Source organism: Molossus molossus, unplaced genomic scaffold (assembly GCF_014108415.1).
Source record: "Molossus molossus isolate mMolMol1 unplaced genomic scaffold, mMolMol1.p scaffold_m16_p_1, whole genome shotgun sequence".
Lineage (NCBI taxonomy): Eukaryota > Metazoa > Chordata > Mammalia > Chiroptera > Molossidae > Molossus > Molossus molossus.
In genome coordinates, this window is record NW_023425344.1 from 151624282 (window position 1) to 151645350 (window position 21069).

Below are 21069 nucleotides of genomic sequence, written 5' to 3' on the forward strand. Positions count from 1 at the left end.
CTGGAGTCGTTAAGGAGCTTTGAAAAAAGATGACACACACCAGCCTCCAGGTAACACTTTCATTTGCAGTGTGCACTCTCTTCTCATTCCTCAGCCGTGGTATGCAGGTAGACTTCAAATGAGATGTTGGAACAGGCGGAGGGATCCTGTACTGCCAACTCACTGCCTCTGGTAAGAAAGAATGAAACGTTTATACCACTAACATCCAATCATGAGTATTATGCCCAAATTTTATCTTCTTATTTTTCTCTACTTTATTCTTTTACCGCAACCTTCTACCATTTAACATTTTCTTACCAAATCTCTCACCTCACGTGCTCTCCAACCACCCTGTGCTTTTGTGTGACAGCAAAATCGCATACAGAAAGGTAGGAGAGGGTCTCAAGAATTAAAAACAAACAAACCAAGTAGCTATGATACCTTGGAGGAAAGTAAAGAATTATAATGACAATTTGGTTCTAGTCAAATTTGCATATCCAAACTCCCTAATTCAGCCCATATAATGTTTCACACACCCCCACCCCCACAAGGGTTAAAAAGTAGCAGCAGGACTGGAAATGACATATTCCTTTCTAAGAACAATAGTAGGTGAAAAGATAGAGATATTAAAAAGATCATCTCAACAGTGCAATTTGTACTTCTCTAGAGACAAATCAACTCTATGTTGTTGGTATGAAGTGGTGGGACATATTGGCTATGTGGCCCAAGACACCTGTGTCTACATATCAGACTGGAATAAAAACATCATAAGAGTCCAGCACTTGGTTTGAGAGATGGGATTTAAATGATTATTGAGACAGGAACACTTTTTAAAAGGCAGGGGAAAAAGGGATAAGAAAAAAATAATCATGAAGCATAAACCAGTAAATGTATTATCATGTTAGGAAAAGAAATCACAGGAAAGTCAAATAGAAGTTCACATTGTTAAACTTGTTTTTTGTTTTATTGAAACTTGGTTGCATTATTGTGGGCCCACACCTCTTAATTTTAAATGTTGGAAAGTTCCAGAGAGAAGCAATGCTGTGCCAGCAAATCCACACAACAAGAGAAAATTTCCTCAGGAACTGAGAAAACAGAAGAGAAAGGAACTGAACTGGCTTCTCTTACACATCAGAAGCAGAGATCTGATCGAAACCATTCTCATATCTCAGCTTAAGAATTCTGAGATATGAGTCAAACTTTGACTTTTCTTGTTTGCTAACAGTGTGCCAATAGTTATGTAACATAATCAACTATTGGCACACTATAAACCAATTTTATTTTGAGTGATATATACCAGATATTTCAAAAAACTCAAACTAATTAAATGTGTTAAACTATCCACTGTAATATGTGCTGTCAAAAAAAAATTGACACAACTCATAAAAAAAAGACCTGCTCATTTCTCATACTAATATAATTGACATTCATTTGATCAACATATGTAAATATTCACATAAGTCACTTGAGATTTATCACCATTTGGAGTCAAAATTAGAGACTTTTTTCATCACTCATTCCTTAAATTTAAAAATGATGAATTATAAATCAATATGACATTCTGAAGAATCAATTCCATCTTAATATTATTTGTCAAATAACACATTGGCAACTTTTTAAGGAAAAACATGTTATGATATGAGAATAGGTATGTACTCATAATTTAGAATATTGTTCAAAAAATAGAGCCAAACTCATTTATTCAAATGTTGATAAATGCATGTGTGTGCATGTCTGTGCATGCTCTATGATATTTTACTTTGTTTTAGTCTGGTTCAAAAGTCTATCAAAAATACTTAGACACAACAGAAATATTTAACACTACCAATGTATTCATTTTTAAATAAGAATTACATATATTTCAGATAAATAATGTGACTTGATATACTATGGTGAATGATTTCTACAGTCAAGTTACTCAACATATCTCACATAATTGCCATTTTGATGTGATGAGAGCACTTGAAATCCACTCTCTTAGCAAATTTCCCATATGCAACTATATTATTAACAGTAGTGTTAACTAAAGTCACCATTGCTGGGAACTGCACAGCTGGTCGAACCAGAACTGAGGGGGCACGAAGGGAGATTAAGAAAGACATGGAGACATTATACAGAGAAAAGCTGGGGCCAGGTGGGTCACTGTTCTCTGATGAAGGAACAGTGACCCTGAACTAGCTCAGCATGTTTATTATATAGAAATCATGAAGGGGGAAGTTCAAAAGCTTCACTGTCTTCAGACACCAGATGTTTCTACTGGCCTCTGAGCTCAAGGTCCAGACTGTGGATACATTCTTGCCTGTGGCTCAGAGAGCTCCTGCGTGGGCCTTGCCGGCATGCAGGACCAACAAGAGACCTTGGGCAGAACGTTCCTGGGGGAGCCTTGCAAACACCACAGGTTCAACAAAAGACCTTGGCTCAGCCACTCTCCACACCATGCTATATATTAGATCTCTAGACTTATTCATTCTACATAACTGCCACTTTGTACCCTTTGATCAACATCTCCCAGCTTCCCTCAAGCTCCAGCCCCTGGTAACCATCTTTCTCCTCTCTGCTTCTGTGTTCAGTTTTTTTTTTTAAGATTCCACATATAAGTGCAATCATGCAGTCCCCCCGCCCCTTTATGAAATTGGCATACAGCATAATATTCATGTAGTTGCCAATGGCTGGATATCCTTCTTTTAAGGCTGAATAAGATGACCAGGTACTTATATACCACAATTTATTTTTACATTTGTCAATGGACACTTTGCTCCCATATCTTTGCTGTCACGAATAATGCTGCAACAAACATGGGAGTGCAGATATCTCTTCAAACATTTCATTTCCTTGGGGGTGTAGACCCTAAAGAGGGATTGATGGATCATATGGTAGTTCTACTTGTAATTTCTTGAGAAACCTATATACTGTTTTCTACAATGGTTGTACAAGCTTGCATTCATGCATACCAACAGTATAAAAGGGTTCTTTTTTTTTACATCCTCACTAACACTTGTTTTCTTTTATTTTTATGAAAACTGCCATCTTAACAGGAGTGAGGTAAGATCTTATTTTGATTTTAATTTGCATTTATTTGATGACTAATGGTATTGAGTACCTTTTCATATACCCTTTGGCCATTTGTATATCTACTTTGAAAAAGTGTCTATTCAGTTCAAATATATTTATATTTGGTGAGGGAGATATGATACCAGAAACTCAGGCAACAAAAGCAATAATAAACAAGTGAGACTTAGTCAAACTAAAACACCTCTACACTACACAGGAAACAATCAATAAAATAAAAAAGCAGCCTGTGCATTGAGAGAAAATATGTGCAAGCCATTTATCTGACAAGGGGTTAATATCCAAAATATATAAAGAAACTCATGCAACTAGATAGCAAAAAAATTAAAACAAAATAAACAATACAATTAAAAATGGGCAAAATACCCGACTAGGCATTTTTCTAGCAATGTATTTCAGAAATGTATTATTATAGCTCATGTATTTTAAATAGAAAAGGAAATTTGAGCTAGATTATTGGATTCTCAGGTGAAATTTCTCAGATATTAACTAAGGAAATATGTGTACTACAGAAAATAAGAACAAAAGTGCACTTTGAGTATATAAAGTACTTTTAAATATTAAGGTTCCAGAAAATGATTTTTAAAAATTATTCTAAAACTCTGGCATGTAAAATTGCAATATTATAGCTCCTGAATCTCCAAAATATAAAGTTGTTAGATCTATTTAAACCATATCAATATAGTTAACATCATCACATTGTTAAGAAAACAGGATTATTTGTTTTCTAAATTTAATCTTAATACACACTTAACTGAAATAGGTAATATATTTATTTAGATTTGTTTGCTTATATTACCAATGTAAACCAATAAAAAATCTTTAATCTTACTTCTTTTGTATAACACATAAATTCAGTTGTATTTGCTAATAGTACTAAATATTGAGTATCATCTTAAAACTGAAGATGATTAAATATTAAAAATATTTTAATTCTAGTCATATGCTATAAGAAAAGCATGACTAGTAAAATTTTGAGGTATACAATTTAAGTAGTTAGAATAATTATTTATGTATTTAATTTTATAATAAAATTCTTAAACATATCAGCAGATTAGATGATATTAGAATGTCTTATTGCAATTTCTTATTTGATTATCAGAAATTGCACCAAAATATTAAAATTGAAAAAAAGAAAACAATGAATTAAATATCATGTCAAAATATGAGTGTTTTCTATATTTTTTAATTAATGAGGGCAGATACCTGAAATTTCTTCAGTGATCAATATTTAGACACCATCTCCATATTCTCTAAAAGTTCTGGACATATATTAAATCAGTGCCACCACCTGCATATAATTTACAGAAAAATGGTATAGGAATCAAATTCATGGGATCAATATAATGTTAATAGAAAAACAACAGTAAAATTTATAAAAAAATATTGAGCATTAAAAAGCAGATATTCAGTCTAAGAGCACTACATTTTTAAGAGAAAAATTTAAGAACAATAGGTAATATGTAATGAACACAGGACACATTTAAAGATCTTTGTAAGTTCCAGAGAAAACAAATTATGTTCTGAGATATAAAAATGTATTTTTCCCCACTATTTCTAGACCTCCAAATATTCAGAATATGTAGCAATAGCCCATATTTTCTATAAAATATTATTAGAAATATAGATAACTTAAAAAGTAGGATAGAGCATGTATTTTTTTTTTTTTTGCTTTTTTCATGTATATGCATAAAAATAAGCTTATCACCAAAAGTTATAAGTAGTCATATGAGATGGAAAGCATTTTTTAATTTTTTTTCATTCTATATCTTCTCATTTTTTTCTTTAATACAGTATAACATGTTTGATATCATAAAGGTAAATTTTTCACTCTTTTTAATTTTTATATTTTTAATTAAATTGTATATTTTATTCTAAATTTTAATTGTTATCTTTAAAAATTGTATTAGAAATATTTTAGCATTATTTTTCCTTCAAATTATATAGCTTGATAACAGTTACATCTGTCCTTAAAATCATAATTTTCTTATTTTCCTCATGTCATTTTTTGATTGCCAAAATGAATATCAATAAATGCCATTATGTTGTTCATAATCATGTCATTAGTTCATGATTATATTTATTTTTATTTTGTTCATAATGCCATGACTCTCATATTTCACAAAAAAGAATGTTCACTGGTTATGCAGTCTTCTATTTCAGTTTATAAAGACTGCAATACAACTTTGTTACATGTAAGTAAAAGCTAAGATGTGACTAAAAACTTTATTCTGCTAACCAGTATTTAAGATTTGATACATTCTACTTTTATAACTGACTGAAAACCTCACATTAATTATGTATACAATTACAAAATGGGAGCAAACTATCCATGTACACTAGTTCTTATGTTGTTGTCACTTTAATAGTTTTGCTTATCTAAAGCCTATATTTGGTAGATTTTTCATGATCAATTTATGCAAACATAATTCCCTCAGTACCTGCATGTTGGTAGCTTTTTCTGTCATTTTTACTTAAAAATTAACTTGCATTAGAAGTAAATTCTTCACTGACATTTTTATGTAGCACAGAGTAATGTTCTTCTTATATATATATATGTTTTTTAATCCTCACCCAAGGATATTCTTTCCATTTTTGTTCAGAGAGAGTGGGAAGGAGAGTGAAAGAGAGAGAGAAAAAGAGAAACATCAATGTGAGAGAGACACATCGACTGGTTACCTCCCGCATGAACCCGACCAGGGCCCGGGACAAATCACAACCAAACTACATGCCCTTGACCAGAATCAAACCCGAGTCTCATCAGTCCACAGGCTGGGGCTCTAACTGCTGAGCCAAACTGGACAGAGCCAGAGTTATGTTCTTAAAAAATACTGATTGTGGGAGTGACATCAGAGGAATGGAGGAGTGTGACATCTCCTTGGCCTCTCCCCTTGCAGTGTCAATACACTGAACAGTTATAACAGCAAAGGAGTCCCTGTTCAACACACAAACACGCCTGAGACATCCACATATTGAAACATCTTAAGGTAGGCACGTGGGAGCTGAGAGGGAGAAACGCCGACTGAGCCACAGACACAGCCCTGCAGCCAGGAGCTCGCAGTGCAGATTCTTTTTACAAGTTGAATATTTTTAGTCTTTAAATCTAGGACTATAATTGGATATCAGGAAGAACTAATACCTATTATCATACCTATTATATCTCTTCTAAAAAGAAAAAAACAGAAAACAAAACAAAACAAAAAAAAACATACTGCCTAACTCATCTTAAGAAATCAGGATTAATCTCTTATTAACCAAACATATAGTTTGTCAAAAAATATTTTTCCTTTGAATAATATTGGCAACTTAAGTAAAAATCATGAACCACAGGTCTATTTTTAGACTATCTCTTCTGTTCCATTTACTGTTATCACACATATAGGTTTATAGTAAGTCTTGAAATATGTGAGCATAAATCCTCTTAGGTTTTTACCCTTTTTTTCCCAAAAAAATTTATTTGGATAACCATATTTATGATTTGCTCTTTCATATAAGTTTAGGCTCATTTTTTCTGTTTCTAAAAAAATAAGATGCTAGAATTTTAACTGAATTTTATTGAATCTATAGATCAATTTGGGGATATTTATTTTGTGTCTTCTATTTATGTTGGGTTTTATTTACACTTTTTCTTTTTTTTCTAGCCTTTCCTTAACTCAACAACATATTGTGTTCTTCTTGGGAGTTCCTTTCCTGTACCATGTTCCATAAAGTAATTCCAGGAGCATTCTGGAGGCAATTAATTTGTTTTCATTCTTTCAATGTTCATGGCCCCATACTTTTTTGCAGTATCAGAATGCAGGTGGATTCATACTTTGTCAAGTTTTCCAGTTGTTCATAATGGGAGGATAAGTAATTTGCAGTTGCTCCTTTATGTACATAAGTGGAATTCTTTTTTTTTTTTTTTTATCATCTGTTGGATTAGTAGTGATTTTTTTCTCATTCCTTATATTAAGAATTTCAATATTCTCTTACACATGTTCCATCTTGCAAGGAGTCAGAGTTTATTTATAGTCTCAAAGAACCCACTTTTTAAAAACTTTTAGTTATTGATTCTAGAGAAAGATGAAAGAGATAAGAAGGCAACGGGGGTGGGGTGTGGGGGGGAACATCTACCTATTGCTCTACTCATTCATGTATTCACTGGTTGTTTCTTATATGTGCCCTGACTGGGGATCAAATCCACAACCTTGGCTTATGGGGATGACACTCAAAGCAACTGAGCTATCCAGCCAGGGCAGAAAGAACCCACTTTTAACTTTGCTGATTTTCAATATAAATCAGCTGTTTTCTATTACATTCTTTCTGCTCTTTTATTATTTTCTTCCTTGTCTTTTCCTTTGGGTTGATGTTACTCAATTATGGTATATGTGCATGAAAGCTATAAATTATCTTCTAAACTTTTTGTCTGCCCTTTTAAATTTAATATCCTGTATCATATTAATGTATATTTGAAAATATGTGTTAGGAATTTAATTGTGATTTATTTTTTGAGCCATTGATTAATTAGAAGTAAAATATCTTTCAGAAGCAGTTGGGAATTTGCTGGTATACTTTATTATTAACTCTATCTTATTAACTTATAAACAAAAAAATATGGATTTGTACTCTTAGAAATGTATTAACATTTGATTTATAATACCTTTGTTCAATTTTGAGATATTTTCCATGTGCACTTGAAAATAATGGTTGGGTGTAGGTTTAATTCATTAACATTAGATCAATTGATTTTGCTGTTTGCGCTCTCAGATCTACTATAGCATCACATTTATTTCTTTTTATTATATTACTTGTTAACAGTGGTGTTTGAATATCTTCCATTACAATCTTGATAATATACATGTACGGTAAACATATGTTTATATATGTGTACATACTATATTTCCATCTGTGCTTTTCTCTCACCTCTAACAATGTATTTTTTCTTAAAATGTACTTTGACTACTATTAGTATAGTTATAATATCTATGTTTTCTTCAGTGTTTACATGATATAATTAATTATTTTACTGTTTAAATTTTCTGTACCTTATCTACAGCATATTGCTTTAGAAAGCAATTGTGTTTTGCATTTTATGTTCTGATAATCATAATATTTTTCTTGAAGTATTTCCTGTTAGATCCATCCAAATTTTTTAAAAGTTTTTTTTTTCTTTATTGATTTTAGAGAGAGAGGGAGAGAGAAGTAGAAACATCAATGAGAGAGACCATCAGTTGGTCACCTCCTGCATGCCCCTCACTGGGGATCGGGCCTACAACCTGGGCATGTACCCTGACCGGAGTCAAACCGGGGATCTCTTGGTGCATGGGTCGAAGCTCAACCACTAAGCCACACTGGCCAGGCTTATCCAATGTTTTAAATAGTCCTTTTATTTTTCTTCATTTTGGTTACATTTTTAAAAATTATTATACCATTTCCCCTGTAATAACTTGTGAGTTATGCAATTTCTATGATGGTTTTAGTAGTTTCTTTAAAAATTATAACACAGTATTTAATTTATTACATTTTAATGCAAATTACTTTTTTCACTTCTTCAAGCATACTTGAATTCTAGAAACTCATCCAGCCTTTTAAGTAATTTTTATAAATTTTATTTCTAATATAAATATTATTATACATTCCTATTACTGTTTTTGAACAGGCAATATAAGCTTTCATCTTTGTTTATTTTTTGTATATTTACTTGTATCATTTTTTGTTGTCTTTTAGAATCAGTTTTATGTTCCTGTCTGGAATTATTTTTCATCCATATAGAAATGCATTTAAAATTTGTTTTAAAGCAGGGTTTTTGTTTGTTTGTTTGTTGTTTTTTATACACAAAAACAGTGTTTGTGAAAACCTATTCATTTTAATTACAATGTATAGATGAATGTCTTTTGAAACAGAATTCTAGAGTGATATTTATTTTTAGTACTTTAAAGTTTTCATTTTATTATTTAGTAACATCCATCATTTTTGTTGAGAAACTCAATGTGTTTTGCTGTTTCCTTTTCAAAAGTAATGTTTTTATTTGTTTTGTCTCCCATCTGGCTATTTGTAATATTTTCTGTTTGTTTTTGGTTTGTCAGCAGACTAATTATAATGTCCCTAGACATAATTTTCTGTAAAATTTACTTGACCATTGTATTTAGAGTCTCTTAAAATCTGTGGCTTGATTTCCTTAACTAGTTTTGGACTATTTGAAGACAACTTTTCCAGTATTACTCTTTGCCCATTTCTCTTTACTTTCTCTGTAGGGCTCCATTTATATTTATTTAGATCTTTGTTTTCCACTTTATTCTTACATTCTACTGTATTTCCTTTTTCTTTTATTCTTTTCAGTCTCTAATTTTTGGTTTGTCTTAACATGGTTTTGTGCTTAGAAACTAAGACTTTTGTGATGCTACCTATGGCATGTTTAGTATTTTTGATAGAATATTGCTGATTGTCAATTAAAATAAAAGTGTTTATACAATGTTTTCTTCCTTTATGTTCTCTCTCCTTCTTGAGACAGTGGTATAATGTCAGGACCTTATAAATCAAGTAGAGATTTAATTTGGGGTTGGAGCTCTGATAAGATTCAAGGGGCCTTTGGTTCATCTCTGTCCTTTAAGTATTTTCAACTGAGAAGTTTTCATATTTAGGGGGAATCCTCCCAGGTTCTAAACTCTGACCCTGTGTTTTTATGATTGCAGAAACTTCCACTCTGTTTAAGAGAGATGTTATACTGGGTTACGTTAAACAAACAGGGAGGCCATTAAACTGAGGTAATGCTCTGTGGATGCATAAGCAAACTGAAACCTAAGCCTGTAAATGCTTCAAGTTTACAAAATCAAAATACTAAAGACAGCCAATCACAAACAGCCAACTGGGCTTCATGCTCTAGCCAATGAAATGATTTACTGTGTTTACTTCTGCACTTTATTAGTTTAAGCCTTTCTTCTGGCTCCTGTCAGCACAGCACTTCTTACCTTTTCCTGTCTCTAATATGCCTCAGTTATCTTTTACCAGTTCTCACCCTGTTATTCTGCATAGTCACAAATGTCTTCAGGATAAATGTATGTTTCTAAACATTTTGCTGCCAAAAGCTCCATAAATTTTTGTTCTGAAAGCTTTCTTTTTCTGAGCGGGAGTTTGTCTCAGTGGTAATGTCCATTCTTGGCTTTCTAGCTGTGCCAGAATGCAGTACTCATCCAAAAATACTCTATAAAGTGCTACGTTATTGTACAAATTGCTTGATTTTGTTTTTTGATAAAATGCCACATTGAAGTTTAACTTTTATGGGAATGCAGTTATATTATATTATGATTATGAAGATAATGGATTCAAATATTTTCAAAGATCATCCTAATTTGTCATAAAAATTTATTGAATTGTTCAAAGTGTATCCTTATAAATTGAATGACCCAAGTCAAGTATCTTATAAACCACATGAAATAATAACTGCAGAGGCATTATCTCAAATTATAATCTTCAGTAAGATTTTCTAGATTTAAAAATTTTATCATTACTTTTTAAAAAATAGTTCAAATTCTGTATTTTTTTTTCTATCCTCACCTGAGGATATTTTTGTATTTATCTTCAGATAGAGCGGGAGGGAAAAAGCAAGGAAGAGAAAGAGAGAAACATCGATATGAGAGAGACACATCAATTGGTTGCCACCCACACAATCCGAACTGGAGCTGGGGACGAACTTCAACTGAGGTACATGCCCTTAGCAGGAATTAAACCCTGGAACCCCCAGTCTGTGGGCTGACACTCTAACCACTGAACCAAACCAGCCAGGGCAACACATTCTGTTTTGATAAATACCTTAAAAAATTCACATATGAATGAGTTGATAATGTATTCATTAAACCGTTTCCAAATGATATTTTCCTTCACCATGGTATATTAACTGTATCAAAGATTATAAAAAGAGAGCAATTTCTTGTCATAGTAACTTACTTATGCTTTGATATTAATAGAAAGTGAAATTTTCTTTTGAAATGAATCAAAAGTAATACTATAGAGATTAGACATTGTGATAATGAAGAATATTTTACCATGACTAATATTTTAGATCTTCACATTATACAGTACTTAAATATTACTTCTCATAGTAAAAATTCTTAATATTAAAATTTAGTAAATAAACATTTTAAAGCTTTCATTCATGTTTTTTCATATTTTTGTTCAATATGAGAATTAGCAGTAAAGGTAAATTGTTACAAGAAAATAGATGACATAAAACAAAGAAGAATGAAAAAAAATAAATACCCTAAACAGAAGCATATTTAACTATGAAATGTCTATATTTGCTTTTACTATTTATATATAGATTAGTAGAATCACCTACCTCTTGTTTACACATACAGACACACATACATACACACTATACATATATAATTCCCTACCTTTAATTACCTAGGATTTTGCTTTGCTTTAGTGTTTTGGGAATATTATCATTCTGACCTACTAGATTATAAATATTGCAAAAAGAATGAAAACTTTGAAATCAAACAAATATGGCCTTAAAATTCTAACTCCATCACTTGATAGCTTTGACTTCCAAATAGAGAACTTTATTTGTATAGTAAGAAAAAATCTAGTCCATAGACTTTTTAGCAGAAAGGAGGTAGAAAAACACCAATAATATTAGTTTGTACTTATTAAGTAACGGGTATATAATACAAACTATTCTAAGTACTTAATCATTAGACTAGTCATACTAGAATAATTATATTAGTATTTTATGAATAAACAAATTAAGATTTTATTAACAGGGTCTTATGTAATACATGATAAACAAAGGCTTTCAAACCTAGAAGTATTGATGCATAGGTAAATCCTGTAGTCTCTCAAAGTGGAGAAAGATGATCACAGATACAAGATATTTGTGTGTGTGTGTTTGTTATAGTGTCACCGAGTTAGTTAAGTTTTCTTTCCGTCGTTTTCTGGTTTGTTTGCCCCTGTTAGATATCCATAATGTCAAGGTCGATTTTCTTTCTTCTGTAACTATGGTTCTTCGATAATTATCAGGATAAAATAAGCACAATTATGGTTTAGTTTTTAACAACAAGCAAACTTCCTCTTTATATTTTTCTCTTATTTCTTAACTTTATTTGATTTATATTTAAATATGATCAATATTTATTGATACGTAAAATATAGTCAATTAAATAAGCAGAATAAAATGTCCTCTTTTGATTCATACTAAATACACTAGGAATTCAAGTTTCAATACTCTCTGTTCTTCTCATTTCCACAGTAAAATGAGTTGTCTATGTATTCTGATACCTTGTCTCCAACTGTCTGTCTGGTATAATATGCTTACTGGCTTCATTCTTTTCTGAAAAGATATTTCGATAAATAGCAAACAAAATCCTATAGAGACACTTAACTTCTTATTTTCCCTTTTTCCTCATGGAATTTGAATTACATGAGAGAATCTGACTAAGGAGAAAGTGGGACATGTAAAGCAACATGGCCAATACAAGGAAGTTACAGAAACTCTAGAGCACAATGCATGATATGAACCATGGGTAGGAGGATCCATTTTACCAGATCTTTAATTCCCATTCACGTGAATTTATTTTCCAACTGAAGAGCTATCAGGACACTTTGTTTAAACTAGTGGTTTATAAGGCAGACAAATCACATGCAGATTCTTAGGTGTAATAGGTTTTCAGCTTCTGCTGACCAGAAATGAGTTTAGAGTAAGTGTTGAAAGCAAGACAATTAGCAGCATCAACCAAAAGAGAGAATCAAGAAAGACACTTAGTTATTTGACATGAGCATTTGTATAAATAGATAGAGGCACCATTAATTCTGATGAGGAAGACCAGAAAGGTAATACATTGAAGCACAAACAAACAGCATAGATTTTTTTTTTTTTATCCTTACCCGAGGACATTTTTGTATTTATTGTCAGATTTAGCAGGAGGGATAGAGGGTGGGAGAGAGAGAGAAACATCGATTCGAGAGAGACACATCAAGTGGCTGCCACCCACACGACTCCAACTGGGGCCAGAGACAAATCTCAACTGAGATCGTGACCTTTGTGGAAACTGAACCCAGGACTTTCTGGTCCTCAGGCCAATGCTCTAACCACTGAGCAAAACCGGCCAGGGCAACAGTATTCATTTTGAACAAGTTAAAGATAAGATTCCTATGAGACAACTAAGTTTAAGTTTTGACATATAGCATATAACATATGATATAAAGAACTGTGCATAATAATCTAGTTTTGGAAAATAGATATTGGCAGAAGAAATAAACTTCATATAAGTAGGGGCTTTTAGGGTAAAATATTATTAATAAGAATATCTAGATAGAGACAGAAAATATGTAACAGAGAGATGCATGCTGACCCAGTATATACCCTAAGTGACTGCAGTTATATAGAAGGAAATCAACATTATATAATATATTTAAAATATAGACAAAAATTGTTCTGTATTTTTTTATTGACAAGCTAATTAAAAATTTTATGTAGATTTGTAAAGGATCAAGAATAGCAGAAAAAGAAATTGAAAATACAGAACAAAGTTGGATGACTCACACTACCTGATCAAAGCTCATTAAAAAGTAGCCAGTAAGCCAAGCCAGTGTTGTTCAGTTGGTTTAGTGTTGTCTCATGAACCAAAAGGTCACTGGTTCGATTCTTGGTTAGGGCACATGCCCAGGTTGTGGGCTCAATCTCCAGTAGGGGGTGTGCAACTGATAAATGTTTCTCTCTCACATCAATGTTTCTCTCTCTCTGTCCCTCTCCCTACCTGCCTCTCTAAATATCACATTTTAAAATAAGAAACAAGCTTCTAGAAAAAGTAACCAGTAAGTAAGAAAATAATACATTGGTATGAAAACAGACGTACAGATTATGGGGGGGGGGGGACAGGCTCAAGAAATAGATCTGCAAAGATTTGATTTTAAAAACCAATGCAGAGGAATGCAAAGAGAAAAAGAAAACATTGTCAACCAACGGTGCTAAAAAATTGACTATCCATCTATAAGGAAAATGAAGCTCCATCCATGCTTACCATCGATCACACACAAAAATTTAATTAAAATAATCATAGACCAAATTGTGAACATTAAACTTCTAACACTTGTAGAACAAAACCTGAGAGAAACCTTTGTGAACTTGAGTTAAACAAAGAAACCTTAAATAGTACACAAAAATCATATTGCATATATAGAAAGTTGTTTATATATTAAGCTGGACTTCATCAAAATTAAAAAGAATAGCTCTTTAAAACATACTCATCAAACAATATAAATAAAGACACAAAATAATAGAAGGTATTTGCTAAACAAATACCTAATAGAGAGTTTTATGCAGAATGTTTTGAAATATATATTATAATAACAAGACCAACAACCTAATAAAACATGGGCTAAAGTGTTCATTAGACACTTCACAAAAGAAGATGTATAAATGTAAAAATGCATGGTCAGTATGTGGCTGAAATCTATATTGCCAGCAACACAAAGCACTAGTGCAGAACAGTCATCACATTGCTGCAGTTTTTACTCATTGTTTGTGGAGATACAAAATAGTATAAAGAATTTGGAATACAATTATCCAGCTTTGTATAGAGTTTAAACATGAAGTCACCATTGACCCAGAAATTTTACTTTTAGATATTTATTCAAGAGAAATGAAAATATGTGTTCACAATAAAGATTTGTTCTAGATTGTTCATAAAAGCATCGGTCATAATTTCAAAAAAGTGGAAAAAGCAGGAGGTAAAAAAAAAACCTTTGTACCCCCCGCCATCAATTTTGTTTTAAACCTTAAACTCTTCTAAAATATAAAGTCATTTAAAAAAGCATAAAATATTGAAGTAAAAATCAGTTATTTATTATCAAGCTGGCCTGTAGTATTATTACCTAAAATATAACAATTGAAAGATTTGAATAACCTAAAAGTTATTCTTACAACTTATTGGTAAGAGTAATGTATTAAGATGTGTCCATGAGGTGTTAGTATTTGTAATTCTTATGACATCTACCCTTTGCTGATTCTACAATGCAAATAAGGCAATAGTGACAGAGTCCCACACTTTTTTTTTAAAGAATCCTAAAAAAAATTACATAGTTATGAGAAATAAAACAACAAATAAAACAAGAGTATTTTCTAAAGTTAAGCATCATCACAATGATTATCTGGCAAGTAGATAGCTTATAAATTTTTTGCTGCACTTAGAAAGGTGATAGAGCCCTGGCCGGTTTGGCTCAGCGGTTGGAGCATCGGCCTGCGGTACAGAGAGACCCGGGTTCGGTTCCTGCTAAGGGCGCGTACCTCGGTTGCAGTTTGTCCCTGGCCCTGGTTGGTCGTGCGGGTGGCAGCCACTCGATGTGTCCCTTCACGTCGATGTTTCTCTCTCTCTCTCTTCCTCTCTCTCCCTCCCACTCTATCTGAACAAAAAATGGAAAAATGTCCTCGGGTGAGGATAAAAAAAAAAAAAAAAGAAAGGTGATAGAGTTTCATCTGTAAAATTCTGTATCATCTTGCTCAAATTCTTAGTTACCATATAATATTCAACATATTGAATTTTCCAGGTTAGTAAAAGTCAAATCTCAATAAAGGAAAAAAGTAAAAATAGATTATTTCAGAACTTTCAGGTTCTTGTGTAAAATGGAATGACATTTAGTTCAATAGACACCTGCTGCTTTGCTGAGATACCTAAAAAAATCCTTTCTAGTTCTAACAGGCTTGAAAATGCTCTGATTTAACTGTCAGGGGTGCGGTTGTATTGAAAATTATTAGGAGTATGATTAAAATTAAATAAAACAAACAATGTACTGAAAATAAAAGTAAAAAAAAAAAAAAAAACCCTAATGTTCATCAACTGGTGAATGAATAAACAAATTATGGTATTGACAAATAATAGAATACAAATTAGTAATAAAATGTAGCTACTGATACAAGCAGCAACATCAGGGAATCGTAACATCATAAAACTTAGGAAAAGAATCCAGACAAAAAATATGAGTTACTTTAACATCCCATTTATTAGAACATCACTAATCATCAGATATTAAAAATCAAAATCACATGATATCACCTCACACTAATTAGGATGGCTATTCAAAAGATAAGTGTTGGCAAGAATGTAAAGAAATCAGAAATCTTGTATACTGTTTATGGGAATGTTAAATGGAAACATTTAACATACTATGGAAAATAGTATGGGGGTTATCAAAAATTGAATATCATATTATCCAGCAATCCCACTGTTGGGTATATATCTGAAGGAACTGAAATCAGGACCTTGAAGAGATGTCTGTGCTCCCTCCCGTGTTTACTGCAGTATGATTCAAATTTGCCAAGATATGGAAAAGATCTAAGTGTCCATCAACAGATGAATAGATTAAAATATACATATATACATATGTGTATAATATGTGTGTGATATCACATATATACATATATCACATTTATACACATATATAAAATGCACATACAATATGATATTATGTAGCTTTGAAAAGGAAGGAAATTTGCCATTTGTAATAACATGGATGAACCCAGGGGTCATTATACAAAGTGAAATAAGCCAGACATAATAAGACAAATAATGCATGATCTCACTTATATGCGGACTCTAAAAGACAAACTCAAAGAAGCAGAGAGTAGAATGGTGGTTGCCAGGGCTGGAGGGGAGGGGGAAAGAGGGGTGAGAGCTAAAGGGTACAAGGTTTCAAACATGTAAGAAAAATAACTTCTGGGGATACAGAATAATGCCTGTAGCTAAACATACTATATTTTCACACTTAAAATTTGCTAAGAGGATAGGTATTATGTTGAGTATTCTTACCACAAACAATAATGATAAGGGAGGTGGGAGGAAATGTGAGCTGATGGATGTTTTCGTGGTTTTTATGAAAATGAGGACTTCACAGATACATAATTAACACCAAACTCACTGAGTGGTAAAAGTTAAATATGTACAGCTTTTGATATGTCCAGTGTATCACAATGAAGTGGTTTAAAACGTGATATGATGAAAAAAAAAAAAAATGGCAGCAGAGTGAATGGAAGCTACAGAGACCATCTCCCAGGACCAAACTGGAACTATAACAAAAATAAAGACAAATCATCAGGAAAAAGCAACAGAAAAGCAGCTTGGAAGACCACATAACCAGGGACACTGACTCAATCCTCGTAGGCTTGTGGACATGCGAGGGGGGGCTGGGAGCCCACGGTCCGCAGCAGCCTTAGCTGGGAGTAGCGGCCCTGGCTGTGGCCTTAGCTGGGAGCCCACAGACAGCAGAGGCCTGAGCGGCCTTAGCTGGGAGCTGTGACCTTGGGTTAAAGTCCCAAGCGGCTCCACAGTGCAGACCCGAGACAGAGGCTGAAATAGCCACAGCCACTCACCTTGGGCTCCAGCAGAGGGAGGGCAGACTACACTGGAACTGTGTGGGGACACTCGGGATTTGGAGGGCGCTCAGAGCTTTTGCTGAGTTGCAGCCACTCAGGCTGTGGATATTTTACTTCTTCCCAGGGCTCTGGGGAGAGGAGGCGACCCTCCCTCTGAGATTCAACCCCACCAGGTGGCTATTGAAATGCAAATTGAGGCCCATTAACAACCAGCATCTGACCCACCCTCAGGAAATCCCCTTACTCTGAGCACCTGAGGGAGTTTTTCATTCAACTCAGAAGCCATGGCTCTCCAGGTAATTGCTACAGATAACCTCCAGGCAAAAAGCTAGAGGATAACTGTACCACTCCTGGGCTAGCAACTCTAACCAAGAAAGTAAGACTTGATATTGGCGTTTAACTTGGGTCCTCTCGGGCTCATGCAAACCCAGGAGAGGGAGCCACAAACAGCAGAACACCAACACCCACAGAAAAAGTTTGGCAGGCTCCAAAGCCCATTGTGATAGCCAAAATGGTGAAACCCAGAAACAAAAGCCAAATGAAAGAACAAGAGACCTTTACCGAAGATGAGATAAATAAGGTACTGTTAAGCAAGTTAACAGAACTAGAATTCAGAGCCATGATCTTGAGAAAGCTCAACAGCATGTGTAAGGACATGAGCACCATGAGTAAAGACATAGAAATGTTGAAAATCAACCAGTTAGAAATTAAAAACCACCAAGAAGAAATGAAGAATGACATAGCAGAAATAAAGAACACATTGGAAAGTCTAAATAGCAGAGTAGAGGAAGCTGAGGACCAGATCAGTGAATTAGAAGACAGGCTAGAAAAAATCAACCAAACAGAAAACCAAAAGAAAAGAATAGTTAAAAAAAAACAACAGGAAGACAGCTTAAGAGAACTGTGGGACAACTGGAAATGGAATAACATTCCCATCATAGGAGTCCTCGAAGAAGAAGAAAATGAGCAAGTATTAGAGAACATATTTGAAGAAATAGTGACAGATAACTTCCCTAATTTGGTGAAGGAAGGAGTCATTCAAGTTCAAGAAGCACAGAGAGCCCAAGTAAGAAGAACCCAAATAGGCCCACACCAAGACACATAGTAATCAAACTGCCAAAAATTAAAGACAAAGAGAGAATCCTAAAAGCAGCAAGAGAGAAGCAACAGGTTACCTACAAAGGAAACCCCATAAGGCTCTTAGATGACTTCTCAACAGAAACACTACAGGCCAGAAGGAAATGGCATGAAGTAATCAAGGTCATGAAAAACAAGGATCTGAATCCAAGACTACTCTACCCAGCAAGGTAACCATTCAAAATTGAAGATCAAATAAAGAGCTTCCCAGACAAAAAAAAGGTTAAGGGAATACATTAGCACCAAACCAGCACTGCAAGTAATGTTAAAGGGACTGCTGTAATTAGCAGAAGAAGTAAGAAAAAAATATAACCACACTATACAAAAATGGCAATAAATAAGTGCATATCAATAATAAACTTAAATGTAAATGGACTGAATGCTCCTATAGAAGACACAGAGTACCTGACTGGATAAGAAAGCATGACTCACCTATATGTTGTTTACAAGAGACCCATCTCACAACAGAAGACTCCCATAGGTTGAAAGTGAAGGGATGGAAAAAAAATCTTCCAAGCAAATGGAAAGGAAAAAAAAAAAAGCTGGGGTAGCAATACTCATATTTGAAAAATAGATTTCAAAATGAAGGCCATAACTAGAGACAAAGAAGACCACTACATAATATTGAAAGGATCTATCCAACAGGAAGATATAACCTTGATAAACATATATGCACCCAATATAGGAGCACCAACATATATTAAAATTTTTCTGGAGGACTTCAATGGAGAAATCAATAGTAATACAATCATAGCAAGGAACTTCAACACCCCGCTGACATCACTGGATAGATCCTCTAGACAAAAAATTAGCAAGGAAGCAGAGACTCTAAATGAAACACTAGATCAAATGGATTTAATAGATATCTACAGAGAATTACACCCCAAAACTACACAATTCACATTCTTCTCAAGTGCACATGGGACATTCTCAGAGATAGACCACGTGTTAGGACACAAACTAAGTCTCTACAAGTTCAAGAAGATTGACATCATATCAAGAATCCTTTCAGATAACAATGGCATGAAACTAGAAATCAATTGCAACAAAAACATGCAAAGATATATGAACACATTGAGGCTAAATAGCATGTTATTAAACAATGAATGGGTTACTGAGGAGATCAAAGAAGAAATTAAAAATTTCCTGGAAACCAATGAAAATGAACACAACAACACAAAATCTATGGGATGCAGCGAAAGCAGTTCTGAGAGGGAAGTTCATAGCACTACAGGCCTATATCAAGAAGCAAAAAAAAAAAAAAAAAAAATCTCTAATAGATTACCTAACCTCACAATTTAAAGAACTAAAGAGCAAACAAACAAAAACAAAAACAAAAAAACCTAGAGCAAGTGGAAGGAAGGAAATAGTAAAGATCAGAGCAGAAATAAATGACATAGAGACCAAAAAAACAACCCAAAGGATCAATGAAACAAAGAGCTGGTTCTTTGAAAAGATAAACAAGATTGATAGACCCTTTAATCAAAATGGATAAAAGACTTAAATGTGACCTGTGAATCCATAAAAATCCTAGAAGACAATGTAGGCAACAAAATTTCAGACATCGTATGCAGCAGAATTTTCACTGATACATCCCTTTAGATAACAGAAACAAAGGAGAAAATGAACACATGGGACTACATCAAACTCAAAAGCTTCTGCACAACAAAAGAAACAACCACCAAAATCAAAAGGCTACCCCCTATATGGGAGAGCATAATTGCCAATGATATATCAGATGAAGGGTTAATTTCCAATATATAGAGAATGTTCATACAACTCAGCAAAAGGAAGACAAAGAACCCAATTAAAAAATGGGCAGAGGAACTAAATAGACACCTCTCCAAATAGGACATACTAATGGCTAAGAGACATATGAAGAAATGCTCAACATCACTAATCATCAGAGAGATGCAAATTAAAACAACAATGAGGGATCACCTCACACCTGTCAGAATGGCCGCCATCAACAAATCATCAAACAACAAGTGTTGGCGAGGGTGTGGAGAAAAGGGGACTCTAGTACACTGCTGGTGGGAATGCAGACTGGTGCAACCACTACGGAAAACAATATGATGTTACCTCAAAAAGTTAAAAATTGAACTTCCATTTTACCCAGTGATCCCTCTTCTAGGAATATACCCTAAGAAGCCTGAAACACCAATCAGAAAGAACATATGTACCCCCATGTTTGTAGCAGCACTATTTACAATAGCTAAGATCTGGAAACAGACCAAGTGTCCATCAGTAGACGAATGGATAAAAAAGCTGTGGTACATATACACAGTGGAGTATTATGCAGCTGGAAGAAAGAAACATCTCTTATCCTTTGAGATGATATGAAGGGACCTGGAAAGTATTATCCTAAGCAAAACAAGCCAAACAGAGAAAGACAGGTATCATATGATCTCACTAATTTGTGGAATGTAATGAACATAACAGTCTGAGGAATGGGATAGTCCCAGAGATGTAAAATTGGGGTACAGACTGACAATCCCCAGAAGAGGGGGTGGTGGGGAAAAGATAAACCACAGAACTTA